At 40.8% G+C, this 15,043-nt stretch overlaps 1 protein-coding gene across 1 annotated transcript in view; it reads right to left on the bottom strand.

Annotated features, from left to right (window-relative positions):
- The window catches only part of LOC124855325 (AT-rich interactive domain-containing protein 1B-like), a 319,405-nt gene that overhangs the window by 281,026 nt on the left and 23,336 nt on the right, over window positions 1-15,043 (bottom strand). The window lies entirely within an intron of this gene.

Raw genomic sequence — 15,043 nt, forward strand, 5'->3', positions numbered from 1 at the left:
TGTAGTGTTGTCATGTAACAAAATAATGGAATGCAATTAGAGGTCCAGACAATCACTTCAAATATTCAGGACTATTGAATTCAATTCGGTTTATTTATGTAGCGCCAATTAACCACACACCTTAAAGGCACTGTTAAAAAATGCTGATTAATTGAATCGTACAGACAGATTTCAAGTGAATTACATACATTCCAATTAATCATAGTTATCAAACAATGCAGTTCAGTTCATTATTTAAGATGGTTAAAAAGTTTTCTTTGATTAGAGTCAGAATCAGAATCAGCTTTATTGCCAAGTTCGTACAAACAAGGAATTTGACTCCGGTACACTTTGCTCTCTGGTTTTTTTTTTGTTTTTTGCATTAAAGAGTATACATATATGCAATATACAAATATACACATATATAAATAAAAAGGTGCATTTGCAACATCTGTATGCTGTTGTTTTGTACTCTATTGAATGTTCATCAGAGAAACAGCCTGGGGGAAGAAACTGTCTCTGTGGCGGCTGGTTTTAGTAAACAGTGCTCTGTAGCGGCAGCCTGAAGGTAAAACTCTAAACAGATAATGTGCAGGGTGTGTGGGGTCTGCAGAGATTTTTGCAGCTCTTTTTCTGACCCTAGACCTGTATAAGTCCTGGATGGAGGGAAGGTCAGCCCTGATTATTCTCTTTGCAGACCTGATTATTTGTTGCAGTCTGGACATGTCCTGTTTTGTGGATGAGCGAAACCACACTGAGATGGATAAAGACAGTACAGACTGAATGATGGCAGTGTAGAAGATAACCAGCTGCTCCTGTGGAAGGTTGTACTTCTTGAGTTGCCTCAGGAAGTACAGTCTCTGCTGGGCCTTCTTTCGAACAGTGTCTATGAGTGAAGACCATCTCAGGTCCTCAGAGATGGTAGTTCCTAGGAACCTGAAGTGGTCCACAGCCGATACAATGTTGTTGAGGATGGTGAGGGGTTGTATGGAGTTGGTGTTCTCCAAAAGTCCACCACCATTTCCACAGTCTTGAGTGGGTTGAGTTCAAGGTAGTTCTGACTACACCAATGTATCAGCCGATCCACCTGCTGTCTGTATGCAGACTCATCACCGTCCTGGGTTAGTCCAATGACAGTGGTGTCATCTGCAAAGTTAAGGAGTTTCACGGACGAGTCCGCTGAGGTGCAGTCATTTGTGTACAGTGAGAAGTGGAGTGGGGATAGAACACACCCCTGGGGGGCACCAGTACTTATAGATCTGCTGCGGGAGAAGATGCTCCCCAGTCTCACCTGCTGCTGTCGGTCTGTCAGGAAGCTGTTGATCCACTGACAGGTGGAGGCTGGGACGTTGAGCTGACTGAGCTTCTGGTGGAGGATGTCTGGTATGATGGTGTTGAAGGCCGAGCTGAAGTCTACAAACAGGATCCTGGCGTATGTCCCTGGGTGGTCGAGGTGTTGCAGGATGAAGTGTAGACCTAAGTTAACAGCATCATCTGCCGACCTGTTTGCTCGGTAAGCAAATTGCAGGGGGTCCAGCACGTGGCCTGTGATGTCTTTCAGGTGCTTCAACACCAGCTGCTCAAAGGATTTCATGACCACAGACGTCAGGGCTACAGGCCTGTAGTCATTTAATCCACGGATGGTGGGTTTCTTGGGCACCGGGATGATGGTGGATCGTTTGAGGCAGGAGGGGACCTCACATTTCTCCAGTGACTTGTTGAAGATCCGGGTGAAGATCGGGGTGAGTTGATTTGCACAGGCTTTCAGACATGATGGAGAGACGTTATCAGGTCCTCCAGCTTTCTTTGTTTTCATGCGGTGAAAGAGCCTGTTTACCTCTTCCTCGGAGATCTTTAGTGCAGGCAGAGGATCTGAAGGTAGGGGGTTGGTAACGTTGTGGGAAGAACTTGTTCCTGAATGGGTTGTGGAGGAGATTATTTGAGGTGGGAACGGCTTCCTGTCATGTCTGCAGTAGAAGCCATTCAGATGGGTCGCCAGGCAAGGATTCTGTTCAGGAAGGGTTGGGGTGCTCCTTTAAGCAGTCAGGTTTCTCAGACCAGTCCATACAGCCGAAGTGTCACCAGTAGAAAGGCTGTTCTTCAGCTTCTCAATGTAGCTTCTCTTGGCTGCTTTGATCTCCTTTGTTAGTTTGTTCCTGGCCTGGCTGTACTGCGCCCAATCACCACTGCTGTGAACAAGATTGTAGATAGAATAGAAGCTGAGAGGTCAATTTACAATGGCGCTGCCAAGGTAGGGCAAGAGAGGGTAAGAGCCCTCTGGCTAGACAGTTTTATAAAGAGAGCAATTCTTATTAACATCAGTTTAGGGGAGAATTAGTCAAATTTGAATAAGTTGAAATATTTAAATAATTGTTGCCTCATAAGGAGTGCTTCTTCTGTATACCAGTTCTCAAGCCCCTATATACAGTGACAGCAATATAAAAATTGTAAACTTCTGTATTTGATTCAGATTTTTACGTGCTCAAGCCAGATAATTCAGCAGTCATACGTACAAGGATGAAGAATTACAATGCCATGGGAATAAGAATGTAAACACAGCTAAGAGCTTCTGTAAGGCTGCAATATGACAGTGGGCATCTGAAACATGCCCACTGGTCGTCTTGCAATCCGAGGGTTGTGGGTTTGATTCCAGCTTCCAGCTTACTCCTGCCACATGTTGATCTGCCACTGGGCAAGGCACTTAACCTCAAATTGCCTACCGGGTATCGATGTATGAATGTATGCGTGTTAGTGAGTGTGTCTGGGGGAATGTGGCTCTAGTTTAAAGCGCTTTGAATGGTCAGTATGACTGGAAAGGCGCTATACAGGTCCTTCTCAAAATATTAGCATATTGTGATAAACTTCATTATTTTCCATAATGTCATGATGAAAATTTAACATTCATATATTTTAGATTCATTGCACTCTAACTGAAATATTTCAGGTCTTTTATTGTCTTAATACGGATGATTTTGGCATACAGCTCATGAAAACCCAAAATTCCTATCTCACAAAATTAGCATATCATTAAAAGGGTCTCTAAACGAGCTATGAACCAAATCATCTGAATCAACGAGTTAACTCTAAACACCTGCAAAAGATTCCTGAAGCCTTTAAAACTCCCAGCCTGGTTCATCACTCAAAACCCCAATCATGGGTAAGACTGCCGACCTGACTGCTGTCCAGAAGGCCACTATTGACACCCTCAAGCAAGAGGGTAAGACACATAAAGAAATTTCTGAACGAATAGGATATTCCCAGAGTGCTGTATCAAGGCACCTCAGTGGGAAGTCTGTGGGAAGGAAAAAGTGTGGCAGAAAACGCTGCACAATGAGAAGAGGTGACCGGACCCTGAGGAAGATTGTGGAGAAGGGCCGATTCCAGACCTTGGGGGACCTGTGGAAGCAGTGGACTGAGTCTGGAGTAGAAACATCCAGAGCCACCGTGCACAGGCGTGTGCAGGAAATGGGTTACAGGTGCTGCATTCCCCAGGTCAAGCCACTTTTGAACCAGAAACAGCGGCAGAAGCGCCTGACCTGGGCTACAGAGAAGCAGCACTGGACTGTTGCTCAGTGGTCCAAAGTACTTTTTTCGGATGAAAGCAAATTCTGCATGTCATTCGGAAATCAAGGTGCCAGAGTCTGGAGGAAGACTGGGGAGAAGGAAATGCCAAAATGCCAGAAGTCCAGTGTCAAGTACCCACAGTCAGTGATGGTCTGGGGTGCCGTGTCAGCTGCTGGTGTTGGTCCACTGTGTTTTATCAAGGGCAGGGTCAATGCAGCTAGCTATCAGGAGATTTTGGAGCACTTCATGCTTCCATCTGCTGAAAAGCATTATGGAGATGAAGATTTCATTTTTCAGCACGACCTGGCACCTGCTCACAGTGCCAAAACCACTGGTAAATGGTTTACTGACCATGGTATCACTGTGCTCAATTGGCCTGCCAACTCTCCTGACCTGAACCCCATAGAGAATCTGTGGGATATTGTGAAGAGAACGTTGAGAGACTCAAGACCCAACACTCTGGATGAGCTAAAGGCCGCTATCGAAGCATCCTGGGCCTCCATAAGACCTCAGCAGTTCCACAGGCTGATTGCCTCCATGCCACGCCGCATTGAAGCAGTCATTTCTGCAAAAGGATTCCCGACCAAGTATTGAGTGCATAACTGTACATGATTATTTGAAGGTTGGTGTTTTTTGTATTAAAAACACTTTTCTTTTATTGGTCGGATGAAATATGCTAATTTTGTGAGATAGGAATTTTGGGTTTTCATGAGCTGTATGCCAAAATCATCCGTATTAAGACAATAAAAGACCTGAAATATTTCAGTTAGTGTGCAATGAATCTAAAATATATGAATGTTAAATTTTCATCATGACATTATGGAAAATAATGAACTTCATCACAATATGCTAATATTTTGAGAAGGACCTGTATAAGTTCTGTCCATTTACCATTCCACCCATGCAAAGTTTAGTGGTCCTAAGCAACAAAGAAGTAGAGGTGTCCATCAGAGAGTCATTAAAACCCACCAGAGGTGTGTGCTTCACCACATCAAGGAGATTTATTTATCATTTTCCTTGAACCTCCATCCTTCACTTCTGCTGTATACAGTGACAACTCCTGAAATTCTATCATGGATTTCAATGTTAGTGTCCAACCTAGGCTCATCATAGCCACTCCATTGGCCATCCTTTTGAAAACTTCCGTGAAGCACCCCCGTCACCATGCAATACAATGTAAACATAGAATTGTAACAAGAATGGACATTGAAGCTAATTGTCATCTGAGTCTTCTTTAAAGAGATGACTGCATTCCTCAATTTCCCTTCATAAGATTTTTACTTTTTTCAAAGAGGGTCTTGTCTGAACATCTAATAGCAAAAAATAACCGCAGGCTGCAGTGTTAGACCACACAAAACCAAAGTCTACAAGATATTATATCCCATCAATGGTATTTCAAACATGAATGTAAAATAGTGCTTAGTAAAGAAGCCAGAGTGTCTGTTGGGACTTGAATGAGCAGAGGGTCCGCTTTGATGAGATCAGATGCATTTGATCAACAGAGGGAGCTGCTGATGAAAGAGGGGAGGGAGATGGTGGGAGTAGGAAGAGAGGCCTTTTTTTAAGGGGGTAGATGAGAGTTGTGCTGAGGATGGCTGTGATAATTATGATTAGTTGCTGTGGTTGGAAGAAATGTGAGAAGAAGATTGTTCTGCCAGTGGCAGAAGTAGAAAAGATGACCATTATTGGCATTATGATTATGGGTTGAGGTAGTGACGATCGAATCATTCTTGCTTCATGTCACAGTTTACTTCCCTTATGTGAGTTCAGTGTGAGATGATTCACAATAAACCATGTCCATGACAATGGGAAGACCCCTGCTGGAGAAATTGTGTGATTACAAGACGAAGGTTAAAATATAGAGCATTTAGCAGAAATTTAGGTTCCCATCTCACCTCTTGCTCCTTTCATTCTCAGCGCTAAACCCTGTGTTTCTAACTGTGTGTCAGTTCTTTGGGCACAGGCTATGCAACATGGATGTTTTGACCTTTACAGTGCAAAAATTACATAGATACATTGGAAATAGTGGGTGGGAGCTGTGCTTTCAATTGCACATATTGTTAGTTAATATATTTTTATAAGCCGACTTTTCCATGACTCCACATTGAGTTATAACCATGTTGTGATTTTTATGATTTGAAATTTTATTTTTTAACCACCTGTTTTTATTTAGGGTATTTAATTATATTATTTGCCACTGGTAATTCACTGTTTATAATTGTTGTCTAAATCATGTGCTTATCTTTTAACTTCTCTTTTGTAACTTATGTTTTAAAAAAAGACGCCTTATTATTATTATTATTATTAGTAGTAGTAGTAGTAAAAGTAGTTTCAAAGTGCTGTTAAAACCAATGATAAGGTTAAACAACATTTAAAAAATAAAAAACAGTCGAACCAAGAGATAAAAATCACAGTTTAAAGCAATTTAAGTCTAGATAAAAACAAACAATAAAAAACAATTGTATATTTATTATATAATTATGAATTAAATTGCACAAAATAGTGATATTTAGAAAAACAAAAGGATGAATTTAACTAATGTTTAATATCACTTTCAGTGCTTTAAAAAAAACAAATAGCATTATTCAGTTTAAATTATAGCATTTAATTAAATTAATTAAATTAAATAAAGCTCAAACAAAAACACGCTTGTTTGTACAAATTATGCAAGAGTTATTTTCTCTTGGTAGCATTACTTTGGTAGCACTACTAAAAAGCAAAACATAATATTTTACAGGATTTGTAACTGTTTTCTGAAGGCATAGCCATATTAAGTCAGGGAAAACGGATGATGTATATTAAGCTTCTTCAGCCTCAACGTTTAGCATTGCTAAAATGGGAAAGCTTGCTTTTATTTTATTTTTGCATCACATAGATATAAATATCAAATTCACATTATTTCACAACATCAAGAAGCTTAATCTCACTTTTCCAAATAGAACTGACTCACTGGAGACAAATAAACAAGAATGACAACCTTGGAAACCTTTCCCAGCTGCATACCTTTATGAGCCCATATGGCAGAGAATAACAGCAATAACAGTGCTGTGGTCCAACTACAGACTCTGTGGTGTTCACTGGCTCAGCCTATAGCTCCAACACACCAGATGGCTGTTTAGGGCACACTATGAAGCCTATCTACGTGTGATTGTAAAGTAGAAACCACACAGGTGATGGAAAATGACACTCGTCTATCACAAGATGACTGATTTTGTTGGTTAAAAGCTAAAGTATGGGCATTTAAGCTTAATTCACACCCTTCTTGCTTTCTCAACAATTTACATATGAGATATCTGGTTCTCATCAGCACCCCAGATCAAAGCATCGGCCCTGATCTGCTGAAGCTACGCTAACGCTGACAGTAAGGGAACCAGGAGCATTAGCATTTTCTATGATGGCGCCCAGCTTTTTCAAGCCGTTGCCTCGGCTGCAACTATGGGTGTGTCACGCTATGGTTTTGCAGCTCTAAATTCTCCTTTCTCGCTCATTAAAAAAAGCCCACTGTTCTCTTATTAATTCATAGACACACTGATCTGTTTGAAAGCTGAGGATGTGTACGTGTGTGTGTGTGTGTGTGTGTATGTGTGTGTGTGTGTGTGTGTGTGTGTGTGTGTGTGTGTGTGTGTGTGTGTGTGTGTGTGTTTGGAAAGGAAGGAGGTGGAGGAGGGCAATGGCTCAGCGCATTTGCATTTATGTTTAATTTATAACCTTCAGGGCCCCCCTGATGCAGCAAGATTGAAACAATAACTCCAGACAAACACAGGGAAGAGTAGAGGAGGAGCCTGAGGACGGTGGATGGAATTAAAAATATACAGATATGAGATGGTATGCACTTTGGAAATGTGTGTGTGTGTGTGTGTGTGTGTGTGCGCGCGCGCGCTAAGGATGCTGTTGCTGTATGTGCAGCTTGTATGTGATTTCTGTGAGGATTGGTCTTGCTCATCTGCATCAAGGAGTATCTAAGATTCACACACACACACGCTGACAGAGAGGCAGAGGTCTCCAATCCGCGAGGGGATAACATGCCACGGTGAGTGTCTGTCAGGAGCAGAGCTGGAGCCTGTTCTGGGGGAGTCTACAGGGATCTCCCCCTTTGCAGCACAGCACACAGTAGCAGCAGCACAAGCCTGGCCAAGCACAGAAAGTGGGTCAACCCAAAACACACACACACATGCACACACAGGGCTGGATGCACATACACTCATTTATGCAGCCCTAATGTCAAAGAGTGGGCGTGTTTGCAAGAAAATAGAGAATGCACAGATGACTGTGTGCATGAGAGACAGTACAGCAGTTTGCTTTGCATTAGTGATCTTGAAGGGGGCAGGGAGTGGAGGGGATCTTATTTGAGATGAAGGTTAGATTTCTGCATGGTAGAGGAAAGGGGGTGTAGCTGAGACAAAACCTAGCCAGCCGTTGTAAGGATACCATGTGGAAGTGCATCAAATTGATCCATAGTCTTTTCATTTCAGGCTTGGGTAAATAACAGCATTTGCATTGATCACTCAACAAAACCAGGCAGCAATGGTCTTGGGTAGCTTGCGTGTTTCTGTATGCGTGTGTAAGTATGGCTGCTAGCAAAACATATCTCTTATTTCTCTCCTGCTCCTTGCGGAGTCAAGGGCCTCAGCAGAACCCTACAGACAGCTATGATGGATAAAATGTTTTCAACAACACTTCAGAAGAGTGGATGCTATTGTGTCCGCCTATGTACCGAAACATCGAATCACAGAATTCCCAGGACACCGCATGCTCTATTTATGTGTTATGAAAAACATGACTCAAAAGAAAATCGGAAAACAGCCCTGCTCCACTTTCACTGTCAGCTATCATGTGAAGTGTGAAGAGTAGGAAGAGGATGAGAGTAAGAAACGGGGAAAGAAGAGTAGAGAGTTTTTTTAATCCACAGATCCTTTCCTGATAGTGACAGGGGACTGGGCTCTCAGAAACCCCTCAACCCTGCATCCCTCCATCCCTTCCTCCCCTCCTCTGATGCCTGTCACAGCTACCCTCTCTCTCCCTTCTCCTCCCAACTGAAGGAGTGTGTGAAGTGTCCCATGAGGCACTGACTCAAAGACGGTATTTACAAGATCCACACTGAGCCCACTTTTAACTGCCTGTAAAGAACTTCGCCCGTCGCCTTTGATGTGCCAACCTAATGACGAAAAACTCGCCGCCAGTCATTGCATATGTTAGTGAGGCAAAGCAAGCTAATCCGCTTGCATTGCAAGGTAGATCCATGCTGCTCACAGTAAATGAGCTCTTCAAATGCTGTATGGCTTAGGTGCACTGCTGTCTTTGGAAAATTTCACCACTGGCAAATGGACACTGACGTGATCCCTCAACTTGTACAGGAAATCAGTGAGAGCAGAAGCAAAAAATTTGCATTATACTTAATTTATAGTGGATTTATCATATTTATAAGTCTGTAGATGTCCTCTAATATGATGGTAGAACACTAAAAAAACATTGTTGTAAAGGGTGAAACTGATATACTTTCTGTTGTTCTACAAATGCAAATGGTGTTGCAGTGACTTAAATGAGTTAGTCATGAAACCTCTTCACCCAATGAAAACTAATTTCTAGCAGTAAATATTTAATATAACGCCCTCCGTGTGAAATTAGGAATTAAATGTGATTAACCACATTTTTTTGTTCAGTTTGTCACATCCCAGATTGCAAAAAGTAACACATCATGACCCTACATAAGGAACTACAAAGACAGATGAAAAAGAATGCCACTGGCATATAACATTCTGACAAAAGTTGCAAAGCCAATTTTAGGACTTAGGGACCACAGAGAGAACGATTACACTCAAATACTGAAAACATGAACAGGAAGGGTCAGCCTATCAAAATTACTCCAAAAGCACACCAACAACTCCAGCAAGAGGTCACAGAAGAATTCAGAACATCTAAGTCACTGCAGGCCTCATTTTCCTCAGTTAAGTTAAGAGCTCATGATTCATTGCCTCATAAAAAGAACACGGATGTCAAATGTAGTGGTGGACTGCTTTCCTGCTTCGGGACCAGGACAACTTCTCATACTTGATGGAATCATAAATTCTATGCTCTACTAGAAAATCTTGAAAGAGATTTCTTCTGTTGTTCTGTCTTTTGTTGGTAACTTGAAGCTTGAGAGCACTTGGGTTGGACAAGGATCCAATGGTCCACCAGCAACCAAATCTGAACGACTCAAAATATAAACAAAATGTAGGTTTTGGAGTGGGCTAGTCAAAGATTCAGTTTACATCCGACTGAGATGCAATGGTATGAACTTAAACATCTGATTCATGTTCATGTACCAGTGTGGCTGAATCAAAACAATTCTGCAAAGAAGAGTGGGCCAGAATGACTCCACAGTGGTACGAAAGATGTTTTGCCAGTTTTTGCAACCTCTTTGCCACAAAGGATTGCACAATAAGTTATTTCATTTACTTTTTCACATAGGGTGAGGTTGGAGTAGTTTTTCCCTGAAAAGAAAATTAAACGTTGTATGTTGTTTTTACTTTAGTTATCTTTTTATGACTTTTTTTTTTATATTTAAGTCTGTAAATATGACACAAAAGCAAAATGTGAATCTCAATAAATTGCATAATCCAATTGAAAAAGCTTAACTCATTTTATCTTAACTTAAAAAGAGACAGATATATAATTTAAATTTCATACAGAGACTGATACACAGCCAACAAAAGGTCATTGCAAAAGAAACTGGCTCTTTACGAATTGCTGTATCCAAGAATATTAAGAATATTATTGGCAAGCTCAGTGGAAGGAATAAAAAAAAAATACACATGTAACAGGCATATCTTCAGCCTTGAGAGGACTGTGATGCAAACCACATTCAAGAGTTTGGGGGAGACTCACATTTCTTTTCTTTTTAGAGACAGATGTGCAGTTTTTTCTTTAACTCATAGTATTTTTCTAGGACTCATCTATCTTTACACCTTCACTGACTAACTCCTCCCTCCATAGACATGAAGCTTGCCGGCTCCTGCAACAAAAAAGTCATGAAAAGTCATTTACTGCCATCAAAAGTTATGACTTTAAATGTGTCAAAAGATGTTGAAATAATGGTTTTTTAAATTAATAAATTTGGGTCTAGATAATACTTGATTTGGGTCCAGACCTGGTCAGCGATCCATCATTCAGGCACCTCTGACCTAAGGTCAAACAAAACTTTTGATTTGTATATCATCTTACATAAAAACACCCTTGTTGTCAGATCTGCAAAGGCAAAACACTGATGCTCATCCAACTAAGTTTTATCTTTAACAAGGGTTGGAGGAAGAACTGATTCCATAATAAACAGGCATTTGGAATGATTTTGAATAGGGTTAATTAGGTTTGTGTTTTGTTTGTTGTTCAGGAGGCATGATCAAAGTGATATTTCACCAATTTGTGTCAGCTTGGGGGCAGAGGAGAAAGAGTTCGGAGAACGCTGCCTATTAAATCTCAGGTTTGACGCACCGTTGCGTTGGGGACAGTAATCAAAACAAGAGAGTTATGAATAATGAACAGCGTTGGTCAGAATGAAACAAAACAGTGAATTTGTGCAATATTAGTGGCTTTATTTGTAATAGGACTGGACTTAGGTCTTCTACAGATGCAATGCAGGGTCAGTCTCTGATACTTAGGTTGGGTGGCAGGAAAGAATTGTAAGAAATTTGGATGGCTTTACCCAGGAGCTCAAAGTCTGAGAGCAGCTGGCTGTTTTGATCTTATCTAATATTTATGTATGACTTCCTTGATATTTCTTTCTCTCCATGAAACGGTCTATTTTTGCAGCGTTACACAATGATGTCTTAGAAGGGCAATGATGAAGATCAAACGGGGTCGGAGCTCAGACTACAGAACACACTCCCTCTCTTTCTCTCCCTCTCTACACAGCCTGCAAGGAAAGGCAGCAGCAAGCTATCTAATGCTCTGTGATTGAAATACATGCTCCACTTGACTGCAGCATACGCTCCGATCATATTTGTATTTGTGTCTCTGTCAAAAGAATAAGGGCACAGAAAGGGAAAAAGTTGTTACCATTTCTGTAGGTGTGTTGTCTACAGAGAGTATGATCCTGCAGAAAGACTTATTTTGTGGTCTTTCACATTCATGACTGCCACAGAACCAATCAAGGCTGTTTGGATCAGTAATGGCCTCAGTTGCTTTTCACTATCTCTCCACAAAAGTCAAGTGTTCTCAACATGTTATTGCCCAAAGTGGCCCTGTTCCAAGGCTCTATTGTTAGCCTAATGGAGGCAAGATGACACTAAGACTCTAATTATGGATGCCAACGATCAGCCCTGATAATATTGAGAGTAAAGTGGGTAATTTGTGGCTGTTGTGTTGAAGAGCTGAGGGTAGGCAAAGAAAAAAAGGGATTGGGGGTGGGGATGGCAAAGAGAAAAAGGGAGGTGGGGGAAGTTGTTTTCTTGTGTCATCGCCTCATCGTCCGTCACCCTAATCATTCCCCCAGAGCGAATGCTGAGATGTGGACACAGCAAGAGAATATTAATGGACTGTGTGACATTATGGCTCCCGCCCATTCAAAAGGAATGTTCTATTACATTATGGCCCATCAACAGGTGATTTCTTACCGCATGCTAGGATTCAGTGGAGTATACTCCTATTTCATAAAGTGACTCCATGCTGCAGATCAAGTGCCCATTTTTCATCCAGAATGCAGATACTGAACATGCAGCAGATTCAGGCTTATTGATCAAAGCCTTATTTGTCACTGCTTGTGGCATATGCAGATGTGCAAAAGTCTTGAGTCAGCTCTCATTTCTTAGCATTTCTGTCCCTAAGGAACCAGTCTTTGACGTCTTAAGAACTACTTTATGACAGTTAACTACGTAGGTAGGAAGTTTGATTCAGTGGTAGTTGGCCTTCACAAAAGGAAACTTCTGTTTCCAAACAAAAGAAAATATGAAAGACCACAGTTTGACAAGAAAGGAAATTGAGAGAAATTGTAGCTTTAGATTTAACTTGCAGTGAACTGACAATGCATTTTTCATGTCATGAGTCAGGTCATCTGTTGTAGATTTTTTTTAAAGCCTAAAATGTATTATTTGATCACCAGTTGTACAGGAAACCTAATCTTTTTTATTCATTTATCATGTTTATGAGCACACCAGATCTGACCTTCCCCCCCACAAGAAGTGTTTTTCTTTGGGTACCTTAAAACCATTCTTGATGGACCTCGTGTTCAATGCAGATGGCTTCCTGAATTTGAGAAAAACTGAAAACTTAAATAATCCATAAGTGAACTTTAAAAAGCGGTAACTGTGGTAAACTCTGAAAATACACTTGTTTTCTTGATTCAGTATTATGATCACGTGTGAAGCCTAGAATACAAAACAGCTTTAGACTGGAAATCATTTTATCTGCAAAGATTTCTCCCTGTGGCAGAGAAAAACAGTAGTTTCCTGACTGGTTGATCAGGTCCTCATGATGACTCCTTCACCCAGAACCTGCTAACTCCCAGCGAGCAGGTGAGTTTTGAGATAAAAGGGAGACAGAAAGCAACCACTGGACTGGCAAGAAGTTGCCCCGCTCAGTTAAAAGCAAGGACTGATCATTTCTGCATCACATATTTTTATTTCATCTCTTTTTTGTGTGAAATTCATGCAGTTTTGTTTTGTCTTACATAACTTTGTAATTTATGACATTTCATATGATCCCTTTTTGCAGTAACCTAGACTAAACAAAAAAAAGTGAAAAACAAGATTTCATTCAGCGTTAAAACTAACAACATAATATACACTGCACAGTAAACTGCCCTTGTCTAGTAAAGCACTAGAGAGAAAATGAGAAAAAGCAAGTAGAAATTCCAGTGATGTCCAAAACATTGAAAGATCTTCATAAAACCTGGAAAACTAATAATCAAGACAACTTCAAAAGATCAGCCTGTGATGCACTACATAGCCAAAAGTATTGGGTCATCAGAAAATGAAGGAGTTCCAATCACTTCATTTACAGGTGTATACAATCCAGCAGCTATGCATGCAGACCACTTCTACAAACATCTAGGTAAAAATAGGTTGATCTCAGGAGCTCATGAATTCCAGCATGTGTTTAATACATCCAGTTGTAAGATTTCCTCAGTACAAAATGTTCCGCAGTCATGATAGTGATATAAAACTGTTAATAGAGAGATTCATGGAATGAGTATCAATAACCAAGCTGCTGCATCCAAGCCTTACATCACCAGGTGCATTGCAAAGCACAGGATGCAGTTGTTCAAACTATTTTACCAGTTTGGTAAAAAGAGCTTGTCTGGCCTGCATAAAGTCCTTATATCCATCTTATGAAACACCTTTGTAATGAACTAAAATGAAGACTGGGAGCCATATCTTCTCATCCAACATCAATGTCTGAACTCATAGCATCATATTAAACCTTATGAACTAAGAATGGGAAGTAACTCACTAAAGTTTAAACAGCATGTGTCTGAAGGCAGATGACCACACACTTTGGCAACATGGTGTAGCTCAGGTTTAATTGAATTAATCTTTGTTTTTTTTTTTTGCTTTATACATTCCAGGTCTTATTTGCAACATTATTTCCCAAACAACATCTAATGTGAAAGGCTTAACACAGTTCGGCCTTTATCTCAAACGCAGTCTAACGTAAACAACCTATGTCGATGAATGAAATGCAGTGGCAGTAATGGCAAGACAGACACCAAAGCAACAGAGCAAACTTGTGCCTATTCTGTCAACACCCTAAATCAAAGCTCTCTTTTCTCTTGAGTGATCTGTCCAAACAATTAAAATGGAACCTCTTTGTACCATCACACTTAACATGACAGACAGAAAAATGAAAGGAGCCTCGTGTATTGCCTTGACGCCTCCTGTGACAAGCCCCACGGAGAGAGCAGCACACCACAGAAATAACGGCACTGTTCAAATTTTAAATATGTTTTGACACGAAATCAAAAGTTACTCGCCATAATGGGGCAGAGCTCCCCCCTTTTCCTGTGTGATCACTTATTAGACCCTAAGGTGAAGAAGGCAGAAATACTGACACCTGAATATTCTCTTTACACTTTCTTTGACATTTTTTAGCAGATGTGGGAATAATTTCACAATGTGAGATATCATTTCATAGTAAGATTCAAGCTCTGATCTCTCCACATCTGAGGCTCATGACAAAAAGCCACCAATGATCAATGAGGAATCCTGTGTGAGTTGCTGGGTTTTTATCTGCTTCTGGTGTCCAGAGCTATGTCTGCTGCTGTTCACATTATGATGATTACAATAAAGAAGAGCTTGACTGCTTGACAGTAAATGGTGGGCTGTTTCTAACCACCCAAATAGAGTTACCAGGATTTGGAAAATTGTTTGGTTTAATAATTTAAATCCTGGAAGCTTACTCACTGGACAAATACTAAGCATCCAAACAGCCCCACTCACAGTGGATGCAGTCTGGAAAAGTCTGGAATTTGCTTTTACATTTTTTTAGATCAGGATAGGAAGAAACCTTCCTTCCTTTGAAATCTAGA

The sequence above is a fragment of the Girardinichthys multiradiatus genome, chromosome 19 (assembly GCF_021462225.1).
Source record: "Girardinichthys multiradiatus isolate DD_20200921_A chromosome 19, DD_fGirMul_XY1, whole genome shotgun sequence".
NCBI classification, from domain to species: Eukaryota; Metazoa; Chordata; class Actinopteri; order Cyprinodontiformes; family Goodeidae; genus Girardinichthys; species Girardinichthys multiradiatus.